The sequence below is a fragment of the Mustela nigripes genome, chromosome 8 (assembly GCF_022355385.1).
Source record: "Mustela nigripes isolate SB6536 chromosome 8, MUSNIG.SB6536, whole genome shotgun sequence".
NCBI classification, from domain to species: Eukaryota; Metazoa; Chordata; class Mammalia; order Carnivora; family Mustelidae; genus Mustela; species Mustela nigripes.
The window spans coordinates 77,653,841-77,666,207 of NC_081564.1; the positions used below are offsets into that span (position 1 = coordinate 77,653,841).

The 12,367-nt window shown below is 36.7% G+C and overlaps 1 protein-coding gene across 4 annotated transcripts in view; it reads right to left on the bottom strand.

The window, feature by feature from the left end:
* Nucleotides 1-12,367, bottom strand: part of PIGN (phosphatidylinositol glycan anchor biosynthesis class N) — a 103,054-nt gene that overhangs the window by 90,357 nt on the left and 330 nt on the right. For 3 of the 4 annotated variants that reach the window (XM_059409770.1, XM_059409767.1, XM_059409769.1), the window contains one exon: nt 10,167-10,316. The exons of the other annotated variant lie outside the window; for it this stretch is intronic. The gene's annotated coding sequence lies outside the window, so the exon portion shown is untranslated. The remainder of the gene's footprint in view (nt 1-10,166; nt 10,317-12,367) is intronic. 4 annotated transcript variants of the gene reach the window in all.

Consider the following 12,367-nt stretch of genomic DNA (forward strand, 5'->3'; position numbering starts at 1 on the left):
CCCTTCAACGGATGAATGGATAAGGAAGATGTGGTCCATATACACAATGGAGTATTATGCCTCCATCAGAAAGGATGAATACCCAACTTTTGTAGCAACATGGACGGGACTGGAGGAGATTATGCTGAGTGAAATAAGTCAAGCAGAGACAGTCAATTATCCTATGGTTTCACCTATTTGTGGAGCATAATAAATAGCATGGAGGACAGGGGGAGTTAGAGAGGAGAAGGGAGTTGGGGGAAATTGGAAGGGGAGGTGAACCATGAGAGACTATGGACTCTGAAAAACATTCTGAGTGTTTTGAAGGGGCGGGGCATGGGAGGTCGGGGTACCAGGTGGTGGGTATTATAGAGGGCACGGATTGCATGGAGTACTGGGTGTGGTGCAAAAATAATGAATATTGTTATGCTGAAAATAAATAAAAAACAAATTAAAAAATTTTTTGATATTATTGTATATGCTATTTTGTATTTCAATTTCCCTTTGTTAGTTCTTAAATCACCCATTTTTATACATTCACCTGGTATCCTGCAACACCGAAAAACTCTTATATAGTAGCTTTTATGTGAATACCTTTTGATTTTCTACAGAGATAATTATTTTCACCTATGAATGAAGGACTTCTTCCTTGTCATTATAAGTGTCTTTTATCTTTGTCTCATGCTTACTGTACAATCTAGGACCTCTAGTACGATGTTGAACAGAAGTGGTAACAACAGAAATTTTTGCCTTCCAACTCTAGGGTGAAAGTTGTCAGTCTTCCAGGTTTGGGAAGTTTCCTTTATTAAGTTAAAGAAGTTTGCTTTCACTCCCATATGTGGAGTTCAAAATCATGAATGGATGCTGGATGTTGTCACATGCTTTTTGTTGGATCTTTTGAGATGATCATGATCATTGGGTTTTTCTAGTTCAGTCTCTTAATGTGGTGGATTACACTGATTGAATTACAAATGTTAAACCAAGTTTGCATTCTCAGAATAAACCCTACTTGGTCATTAAGTGTCATCCATTTATGGACTGTTAGCTTTCATTTGCTAAAAATATTATTGAGCATTCTAAAGCAATGTTTATGAAAAGATATTAGACTCTAATTTTCTTTTCTTGTAATTCTTGTCTTTCTCTGGTCTTGGTATCAGACAATGACTTGGGAAGTGTTGCTACCTCTTTTATTTTTTGGAAGAGTTTGTGTAGAATTTGTATTATTTCTTCCTTTACTGTGTAACTGAATTCACTGGTGAAACTACTTGCTTGAAGTTTTCTTTGTGGGAAGGTTTTTATCTCTAGATTCAATTTCTTCATATATTTTAGGGATATTCCGATTTACTAATTGTTGAGTAAGTTTTGGTAGTTATACCTTTTAAGAAATTTGTTGATTTCATCCAAATTATTAAATTTACTTGTCTAAAATCATTCATAATATTATATTCAATTATTATCCTTTTTTCCTATCTTCCATTCCAGGACACAGTCTACCAGGTATCTTACTCAGTTGTTCAAAGTAAGTTGCTTTTCAAGTACTTACTTTATTTCAGTTAGATCTTAAATTCTAGTCAGAGCTAAAGCACATATGGTATATCCGGATGTACAGAAGCTCACACTGATTTATATATTCTTTTTAAAGACTTTATTTATTCATTTGACAGAAAGAGAGAGAGAGATACAGAGAAAGAGCACAAGTGGGGGCAGGGCGCAGAAGAAGAGGGAAAAGCATGTTCCCCCTGAATGGGGATCCAGATGTGGGGATCGATCCCAGGACACTGGGATCATGACCTGAGCCAAAGGCAGCCGCTTAACCGACTGAGCCACCCAAGCACCCCAAGCTCACAATGACTTAAAGATCTCCTCTTTATCATGGAAAAGTTAGTACTTTCTATATGGTTATAAATAAGCAAACATCTATGTCATTTCCCACTTTCATTTGCATTTACAACTAACTCCCTGGACTTAATGTTCTTTCTTCTTTTCCCTATTGCTATTATACAGCTTTCTGAATAACGTATCAAACAAAGTCTATGTGTTAAAGGAACATACAAATTTTCCACTACCCAACAGCTTACTGAAGTTATCAAACAAAAATTTTATTTGAGAACTTTGACCTTCCTACAGCTCTAAGAGCTAAGGTAAAAATCACACTCTGTATGTAAGAACAGCAGGATCCCAGTCACGTCACTCCCTGTCTTAGCTTCCTTATGCATAAAAAAAGATACCATCAGCCTTATTCCATGGCAGGAGTCTAGTGTGAAATAACCAAGACAATGCACCATACAAATGTAAAGCATTAGCAATACTCTAGGTTATAAAGCATTCGATTTTTATTTTTATTTTTTAAATAAAACTTTAAATAGTTGAGTTTACATTATTTTAAAAGAAAGCAGTAAAAAAGAAAAAGGTATACTGTATTTTCCTGTTCCAGTCAAATCAATTTTTATAAGTTCCTGATTAGACTTGTAATATTCATTACCACCAAATATTAATGATACAAGCACTATATATTTATTTAATATTTTTCAGTGTCCAGTTGGGTTCTCTATTTCCCTTTCTTTCTTTCATTCTTTCTTTCTTTCGAGAGTGTGAGTGGAGTGGAAGAGCAGAGAGGAAAACAAAGACTCTTAAGCAGGTTCCACACTCAGTGCAGAGCCCTACATGGGGCTGGATCCCACAACCCGGAGATCACGCCCCCAGCCAAAATCAAGAGTTGGTCACTCAGCCGACTGAGCCATCCAGGAGCCTCTGGGTTCTATTTCTTTCTTTCTTCTTCTTCTTCTTTTTTTTTTAAGATTTTATTTATTTATTTGAGAGAGAGACACACACACACACAATGAGAGAGGGAACACAAGCAGGGGGAGTGGGAAAGGGAGAAGCAGGCTTCCGGCTGAGCTTGGAGCCAGATGTGGGGCTTAATCCCAGGACCCTGGGATCATGACCCGAGCTGAAGGCAGATGCTGAACCGACCGAGCAACCCCTGGGTTCTATTATCGAAAGGGCCTGTGCTTCTTAGTTCTCCACATTCACAACCACCACATTAGTTCATCAGGTCCTCAGCTGGGCCATGCCAACAACCCACAAATGGGTTCCCTACTAAACTACACGATACAAATTCTTCCCTTCCTCAAAGTAATGATCTTATATATTGCACTCTACAAATCATACTAAATTTCACTAGTATGACTAGTATGACTAGTATTTAGGGTTAAGGCCTATGTATAAAATTCATAAAGTTTGTAAGTTTGTATAATTTCATTATATTTTATTCTAATGGTCTTTATGGATTTTATACATAGGCCTTAACCCTAAAACTCATGTACTTTCTAACCCATTTTCAAGTGATCCTTAGTTTTAAATAATTTATTTCAATGTAAGAAAGATAAGGTGAAATGAGAATATCTAAAAGAACTTCAGGAAGGAAAACCAAATGAGAATATAGTTGGTATTTTTTCTCAAAAATCATGTTAGAGGGGCGCCTGGGTGGCTCAGTGGGTTAAGCCTCTGCCTTCAGCTCAGGTCATGATCCCAGAGTCCTGGGATTGAGCCCCGCATCAGGATCCTTGCTCAGCAGGGAGTCTGCTTCCCCCCTCTCTCTGCCTGCCTCTCTGCTTACTTGTGATCTCTGTCAAATAAATAAATAAAATCTTTAAAACAAAATCGTGTTAGAAATAATTACTTCATCAGGTAATAACTTAAGGATCTCCACCAGAAGGCAATGAGATATTAATGATCTTAGACTCTCACACCTCTTTTCCACAGAAGAATTCCAATTAATACACGGAGAAGGAATGAGAAAAATATAAAATTACAACTAGACAAACACCACAGTAATACTTGTTACCAGCAAGATGCACTGATAAATGCTAAACTCACTGGGTCTAAGTGTGAGCCAAACAGGCTATTTGCAGTCTCAAAGAAATCTCTCCCAAATAAATATTAATTACGAAGGGTAAAACACTAACTTATAATGGAGAAACCCCTCAGACACCACCTTACCAAGTGGTCAAAGTTAACATAACCAGTAATAAGACATATTAACATCATGTAATCCCAATACGGTGCGCTAAGAAAGGCACAGCATAGCATTTTTGGTAAAAGAAGATGCGGTATTGCCAAAAATGCAAACCTTGATCTATTCATGGGAGCACATCAGACAGACTCAAATTGAGAAACAGGCTGCCAAATAACGGACCAGTACTCTTCAAAAGCATCATGGTCATGAAAGACGAGGAAAGACTGAGGAATAGTCACAGAATGAAGGCTGAAGAGACATAACCAAACACAATAAGGAAACCTGAACTGGATCCTGGGTCAGAAAATAGACAAGAGTGGAAAAACTGGTGAATGTCAACTAAGAAGTGCAGATTAGTTAATAGTTTTGTACAAATGTTAGTGTCCCAGTTTTGATAACTATATTGTGGTTACATAAGATGTCTACATTAGGTACAGTGTGGAGGGTGTACAATAACTCTCTGTACTATTTTTGAAACTTTTCTATAGATCTAAAAATAGAATAGAAAAAAATTAACTTGGAGCTATTTTAAATAGAAAAAAAATTAATTTGAAGCCTAAGTCTGTACTCAAAAGATAACACTCGCTAGAGTCATAGTTATAACCACCACAAATTTCATGGACAGCTCTGACTTCATGTAACCTGTGTTCTTGTAAATAAAGGTTATTTACTAAACTTTTAGCCTTTAAGTGTTTATATCAGCATAAGCCATATTAAAGGGCTTATTATTTAAAGATGGTGTTTCGCAGTTCTCTTGGGCTCTGTTCACCTGCCATGCGAAGAGTAAATACTGCCAGTTAAAACGCTAAGGAAGTAGCTGGGATCTGCACACAACAGAATATCATCAGGTAAACTATTAAGCCAGGTTATTAGTTCATTTGTTCATTTGTTTCTTTATTAGTTCACTAGTTCATTTGTTTCTTTATACTTATTATTTTGGGGTGTATATTTTTTTCATTGTGATATGTGTCACTTTCAAGTGAAAACTACATGTGACTTTACAAATGCCATAAAAAAACCAATTTTCAAATTCCCTCATGGCTAGTAAACCAACAGGAGTTGCTAATTATTTAGAGGATTCATACCCAGCTACATACTTGAGAGGAATTCAATTTTTTTTCTTCATAGCTAACATCCTTTATCTGTTCCAGAATATCACAGTAGAGTTACTTATCATGTCTCCTTAGGCATCTCTTGGCTGGGACAATTTCTCATAGTTTGCCTGTTTTGATGACCTTGCGAGTTCTAAAGAGTACTAGTCAGGTATATTGTAGGAGACTTCTCTTGTAGGAATTTGTCTGATATTTTTCTCATGATTAGAATGGGGTTATGGAAGAGAAGAGGAAGGAAAACCACATGTGTAAAGTGCCATTTTTATCACATCTTACCAGGGGCGTATGCCATCAACAAGGCTTATCGACAACGGATATTAAACTTGATCCTCTGGCCGAGGTGGTGTTTGTCAGGTTTCTCCACTATAAATTTAATGATTTCATATTGTACTCTTTGGAGGGAAGCTGCTGTATGTACAACCAATACTTAAGGAGTAGGGAGTTATACTGAGTTATACTCTTATCTTCTGAGAGCATGAAGTTCCTACATAGATTATCTGAATTCTTCTACAGGGAGGGTAGACATTTTAAACTCAGTCAATAATGGGATTAAAAGCTCTCATTCTGGGATGCCTGAGTGGCTCAGTCAGTTAAGTAGCTGCCTTTGGCTCAGGATCCCAGCTTCCTGGGATCAAGTCCCATATCCGGCTCCTTGCTCCGCAGGGAACCTGCTTCTCCCTCTGCCTCTGGCTGCCACTCTACCTGACTGTACTCTCTCTATCTCTCTGACAAATAAATAAATAAAATCTTTAAAAAAAATAAAAGCTTTCATTCTGCAAGATTAGATTAACATTATAATCACTAGTATTTGCACTCATACTTTCCCCATCCTACTTAGAAAATAATTTTTATCAGTATACATGCAAGCCATTATTCCTTTTATGAGCCTATTCTAGCCAGCACTATCAAAAATTTATATATTATTTTAAAATATTTAGACATATATTCTATTATATAACTATACTACAATTTATTTGAAAATTATCTTGATAGACATTGTCCCCGATTGTCATTACTACAAAGAATGCTGCAATTTAGCCTATCTCTCATGGTAAACTTGGGGGATTTTCAGAATGACAAACAGAATGATGATCCATCACAAAATTAATTTGATGGACTGCAATTAGCTTCTTTAAAAAAAAAAAAAAGAAATAGAACAGGGTAGGATAGAGAATACATCACAATAAAGTACTTCAGAAGTAGGAAGGTAAATGATGGCTCTGAAAAAGTATTTTATTTTCTCTCTATGTGTGCACATGCATGCATGTACATTGTATGAATATAGCATGTGATAGTGAAAAAGTATTTCAAACTATTTTACGTACAAATAAATTTGAAAATCATCTCTATTAAGTGGAATTGCTGGTGTAAACCTATATTCTCCACTTTACAAGACAGTAGCAAAGTGTCCTCAGCAGTGTATGAGAATTCATGCTTTCTCTAAATCCCCATAATTGACTGTTACTATCATATATACCTTATGCCAACCTACACAGGATGAAATGGCATCCTGTTGTTTGAGTATCTGTTTGCCTGATCACTACTCAGAGTGAACATCTTTTCATGTTTTTACTGGCCAACTGGGTTTCCCATCCTTTCAACTGTGTATCCGTATCCTTTGATCACATAGGATTATGCTTGCTGGCCTTTTTTCCTGGACTTGAACATTATATGATATACATGTGTACCTGTGTATCTCTCTCTATATAGATATAGACACATAGATATTTATTTGCAACACACATGCAACAAAGCGAACACAAATCTGTTCATGGTGCTTTTTGTTAAATAAAAGTTTTATAACTTTAATACAGTATAATTTACCAAATTTATTCTTTCTGGAGTAAGTTTTTTTGTGTTTTCCATAAGAAAACTTCTCTTATTTTAATGTCACATAAAAATAGTTTTAAATTAGAACTAATTTCTAAGTTTAAGATTTTTGCTTTTCACCTGGCATTATCTAGAATTTATTTGTATGTGGTGTGAGACAGAGATCTAGTTTGAAGCTTTTAATTACCTGACGGGAGCACTAGTATAGCTACCACTTTAGAATGTCTTAAGGTAAATTCTATATCAAATACAAATACAGGCAAAAAAAAAAAAATAAAATCTTTAAATGCAATTCTTGTCTTTTGCTCTTTGTATCATACAAGTTGGAAACAATATGTAACAAGAGGAACAGATATAGTTTTTGTTCAGGGAAACATTATACTGTATGGAAAACAAGTCAAGCCACACCTATGCCAAAAATGTATCTTAAAAATAAAGGATTAATAAAGAATGTTTTTAAAGGTATTGGCTGCCTTTTCTCCCCAACACAACCAAAATTCTCAAAAATAATATGATCTCTTTTTCCCTGATCCTCTAAAACTCAATCCTTTGTTTTCCACTACATCAGAGAAAAAACTTCCACTAATGTAATGTAGCCAATATTAAAAAAAAGGTGGCTTTTTTTTAAGTCTTCTATCTTCCATTCAATTTGTCTTCCTTAACCATGACTTCTTTCTTAAACAGCCATCATTTCTTAGCTTTTGTGAACATTGCTCCAGTTTTTCTCCTACTTCTCTGTCCAATATTGAGGGGTCTTTATCTGGTCAATGAATTTTAGAATTACTCAAAATTTGGTACTAGGGTTTCTTTTATTCTCACTCTTGTACTTTTTGTCTAGACTTTTTTTAAGACTTCATTTTTTTTAAGATTTTATTTATTTATTTATTTGTCAGACAGGTAACAGTAGGCAGAGAGGCAGGCAGAGAGAGGGGGGGACGCAGGCTCCTACTGAGCAGAGAGCCCAATGTAGGGCTCGATCCCAGGACCCTGGGATCATGACCTGAGCCGAAGGCAGAGGCTTTAACCCACTGAGCCACCCAGGAGCCCCAACACTTCATTTTAAAGAAATCTAGACACCCAACATGGGGCTCAAACTCACCACCATGAGATCAAGAATTGCATGCTCCCCCAACTGAGCCAGCAAGGCACCCCACTGTCTAGGCTTTTTTGACCCTACCCCTGGTGTCAGCTAGCACTTATATGTGAAAGTCTTAATAGATACCTCCAAATCCATATATGTAATTCCAACCTTAACACATCCACCTGAGATACAAACTGAGTGAGCATGTTTAAAACCAAACTCATGATATTCCCCATGAACTGTGTTTAGGTAGTAAACCTCCTAACTCTCCAGTGTTCACAGTCTCTGGAGATGGCACCACCTTCTACTCAGGTATACCAATCAGAAAACTTAGCAGTCAGTCATTCTTTATAACCCATTCTTTAGTTGTATAACCACATATTACTTTTTTATTTTGCTTTTTTCAGAATGCAAATAGGAACACCTCATTCCCTTGGTAAAACCCTTTAGTGCCTCTCCCCCAACATAATCAAAAGTAGAGTCCTTAATACAACACAGAAGGCGTTTCATGGACTGGTCTTTCCCTCCCTTTCTAGCCTGGTTCCATGGCCCTCCTCTTTGCTTTATGGCATCGTACCATATTGGTCCTTTTTATGTCAGGAGCCCATGCTTCCTACTGTTATTCAGACTCTGCATAAATTGCACTTCCAACCCACCCTCTAGCCTCTCTCACTCCATTGTCTCACAACACCTCCTTGCACTTTCAAGCATCACTTCCTCAGAAACTATGCAGTCCGAACCCAAAACCAGAGCCTTTACTTCAAGTTCATAAATACATACTTCGGTTTTCACCATTTGGATTAATGTCTGTCTCTATCACTTAACTGTAATTCCATGACAGCAAGACAGAGCTCCTCCGGCACTCATCACAGTCCTATGGGCTTATTAAGGACTCAGACATGTGCTGCAGAAATTATTTAGGATTATCATTTCAAAGGTACATGTAATATGCACTTTAGCCACTAGAGGCTGCCTTGTTTTTCTTTTTACTTCCCCAGAACAAACAAATTGTGAAGATTCAGGATACTTAAAAAACAAAACAAAAATCAAACTTATATGCTTGAGTCATTTACTATACATAAAATTGAACTGATTCCAAAATATCATACTTTGCATACTAATTATTTTATTATTGCCAAGCACATGTGTATTAAGTAATTTTATTAACATTGCTCTTTAAAGAGAACCACATTTTATTCAGATTTACTGAAGAAAACTTTGTCATGGTTGAATTGTTTGGAAACCTCTCAAAACAAATGAATAACTACTAAAAATTTTAAAACATATATATCTATGTACCAATAAAAGTTATTTAGCTTATACGTGTGGAATGTTTACAGGCATTGAAAAACAATTTAAAAATTACATATTTCTAAAATTTCAAATTAACCAAAAACTTGCATTTAAAATGTTACCTGTGATTATTTTAAGGCCGTTAAAACCATAAATTAGTTTTTAAGCCCTAAAATATTTGAAGTTGGGGTGCCTGGGTGGCTCAGTGGGTTAAAGCCTCTGCCCTCGATTCGGCTTGGGTCATGATCCCAGGGTTCTGGGATTGAGTCCCACATCAGGCTCTCTGCTCAGTGGGGAGCCTGCTTCCTCCGTGCTCTTTCTCTCTCTCTGCCTGCCTCTCTGCCTGCCTCTCTGCCTACTTGTGATCTCTATCAAATAAATAAATAAAATCTTTAAAATATTTGAAGTATTTACAAGCATAAAAAATCTTTAACATTTTATTGCTCAAATACAAAGTTCAATGACTATCCTCATTATTCAAATTTAGCTGCAAAGACCGACATTAATGTTGCTAAGGAGTTTTTTAAGGAGAAAGGAGAAAAGGAGAAAATTTCCCAACCATATTAATAAATTATTATAAGCAGAGATTAGCAATTATTAACATTCTAGTATATGCTACTTCTTCTTCTTCTTCTTCTTTTTTTTTTTTTTTTAAGATTTTATTTATTTATTTGACAGAGAGAGATCACAAGTAGGCAGAGAGAGAGAAGGAAGCAGCTGCCCTGCTGAGCAGAAAGCTGGATGCAGGACTCAATCCCAGGACCCTGAGATCATGACCTGAATATGTGCTACTTCTTAAGAACTTTTATTGATAAGTACACTTCTATGTACTGTGGAAAAGAAAAGTACTTACTGAGAAAACTGGCCAGTTGATCTTTTACGGGCTGGGAAGGTCATATAAACAAGTCCATGATTATAGGATACGTAGTAGAATCAGGAAACTACTGATTTATACAGGAAGTCAATCATAGAAGCACTTCGTTGTCCAACTTCTTATAGCTCTCTGAGAAAACATATTTTAAATATATTTTCAAATTACATTTTAGAAATCGGACCCTAAATTAAAGATACTCCCTTTGTACCCTACTGACTTAATTGCTTTTTCCAGGTTTAGTGGCTGAATGGTTGAAATTTTTCTTGTTTTATTTTTAAAAACCTCTCAATACTTTCAATATATACTAATATTGCACTACCTGTAACTGACTATAATAACATTTATGGTGTAGGGTACCATGTACTGTGACAAGCACATTTCTAATGCTGTGCACTTTCATTAATCCCCCTGGCAGATAAATGTTAAATGAGACTAAGAGAAGTTAAGTAACTTAAGGTGTTACAGCAAATAATTGGCAGAATTGGAATAGGAACTTCTGCCAGACAAGGACTATCTTCTTCAATGACCCTAAGGGCAGGGGATTTCTAAAAATTCCATTACAGAGATGGAAATATTGTATATAAATAATACATTTCCAACCGTGCCCTTTCCATGCCATTCACTATTCCCTCCCATTCCTCCATTCCAGAAATTGATTCCATTTTCAATCTCTCTGGCAAACTCAACTACAATAAGTATAAGCAATCCTTTTTGCTAACAAACAATAACAGGATATAGCATTGGCTATCTTAATACTATTTTTCTAAGATTGGGGATTCTTTTTTCATGTTTTTCTTCCATATATATAGCATAGAAAAATACTTAGAATACAAACATTAGGAGCTCATGTTCTATTAAAAAAATATTTTGAATTCTTAGTACTAACAATGTTTAAAAAAAAAAGTTTCCAGCAAAAACAGAAGAAAAAACCCAAAGCCTCATTCTAATGAAAATTTCAGTTTTCTGAGCCTGGGTAAACTGAAATTAAAGCCTACACTTAACCGCTGGCATACTTTCACATGTAAGCCAATAACCTGACCTATGGTTATATAAGAATGCTCTGTTTTTATTTTTCCACAGAGCTAAAGGAGATACTTTACTACTTCAGTGTAACATGTAACTCACCCGATAACAAAATTACTGCTACCTATTTATTTTGGTGCTTACAGGGGGCTATACAGAAAGAAAGGAAATTTAAAACCTTGCAAAAGCGGCAATTTATGTGTGAAGAAAATAGATCTTAGGACTAGCATTCCAATACCGTTTGACTAGAAACTAACATCCCCTTTACCGCCTTGTACTGTAGTCAAGGAATGACCTAAAAGATAAAGGTGGAACTTCCAAAATTTAGTGCTAACATCTGATAAAGAAAATTAAAACTGTGCAAAGCATCTCAGCTTTAAAATAAGTATGTTCCACAGTCAATACCTTCATTCTAGCCTAAATGGTCAAGCCAGAAAGGCTGGAAGACTAGTGCGAGAAGAATGGCTTTGCACATAAAAAAAAAAACCGATTTTATTTTTTAATTTTTAAAAAAACATTATTTATTTATTTATTTATTTGACACAGAGAGAGAGAGATCACAAGTAGGCAGAGAGACAGGCGGAGAGAGACGGAGCGGAGAGCCCGATGCGGGACCCGATCCCAGGACTCTGGGATTAGGACCTGAGCCGAAGGCAGAGGTTTTAACCCACTGAGCCACCCAAGAAGAAAACTGATTTTAAAAATTCCTTTGAATACTTATAATGGAGTTGACCTGACCAGGTCGTTGAACGTCTCTAGGCTTAAGTTTGCATTACTTCTCTACTGATGAGGCTGCATTTAGCACTTTCAAGGGTCCCTGTTGTGCAAACCGTGTTTTAAATGCTAAGGGGCTCGTTCAGGGTATCTATCCACAAACCCAACGAAATCTAAAACTCTCGAGTTCTGTCCGGTGCCTTCCTCCACCTCCCACAGCCCAGCACGCCCCGCCCTTTCACAGCGCTAACTCGGAGGCTAGAAGGCCGTCTTCCAGAAGTTCAAGCAGCCCGTGCCGTCGCCAGGCCTCCCGAGCGATCGGGCACTGGACTGGGAAGGGAAGCGAAAGGAAGTCAAATTCTAAGTACTGCCCTGGACACCTGCTACACGTGCTGCCCTGGACACCTGCTACACGTGCTGCCCTGGACACCTGCTACACGTGC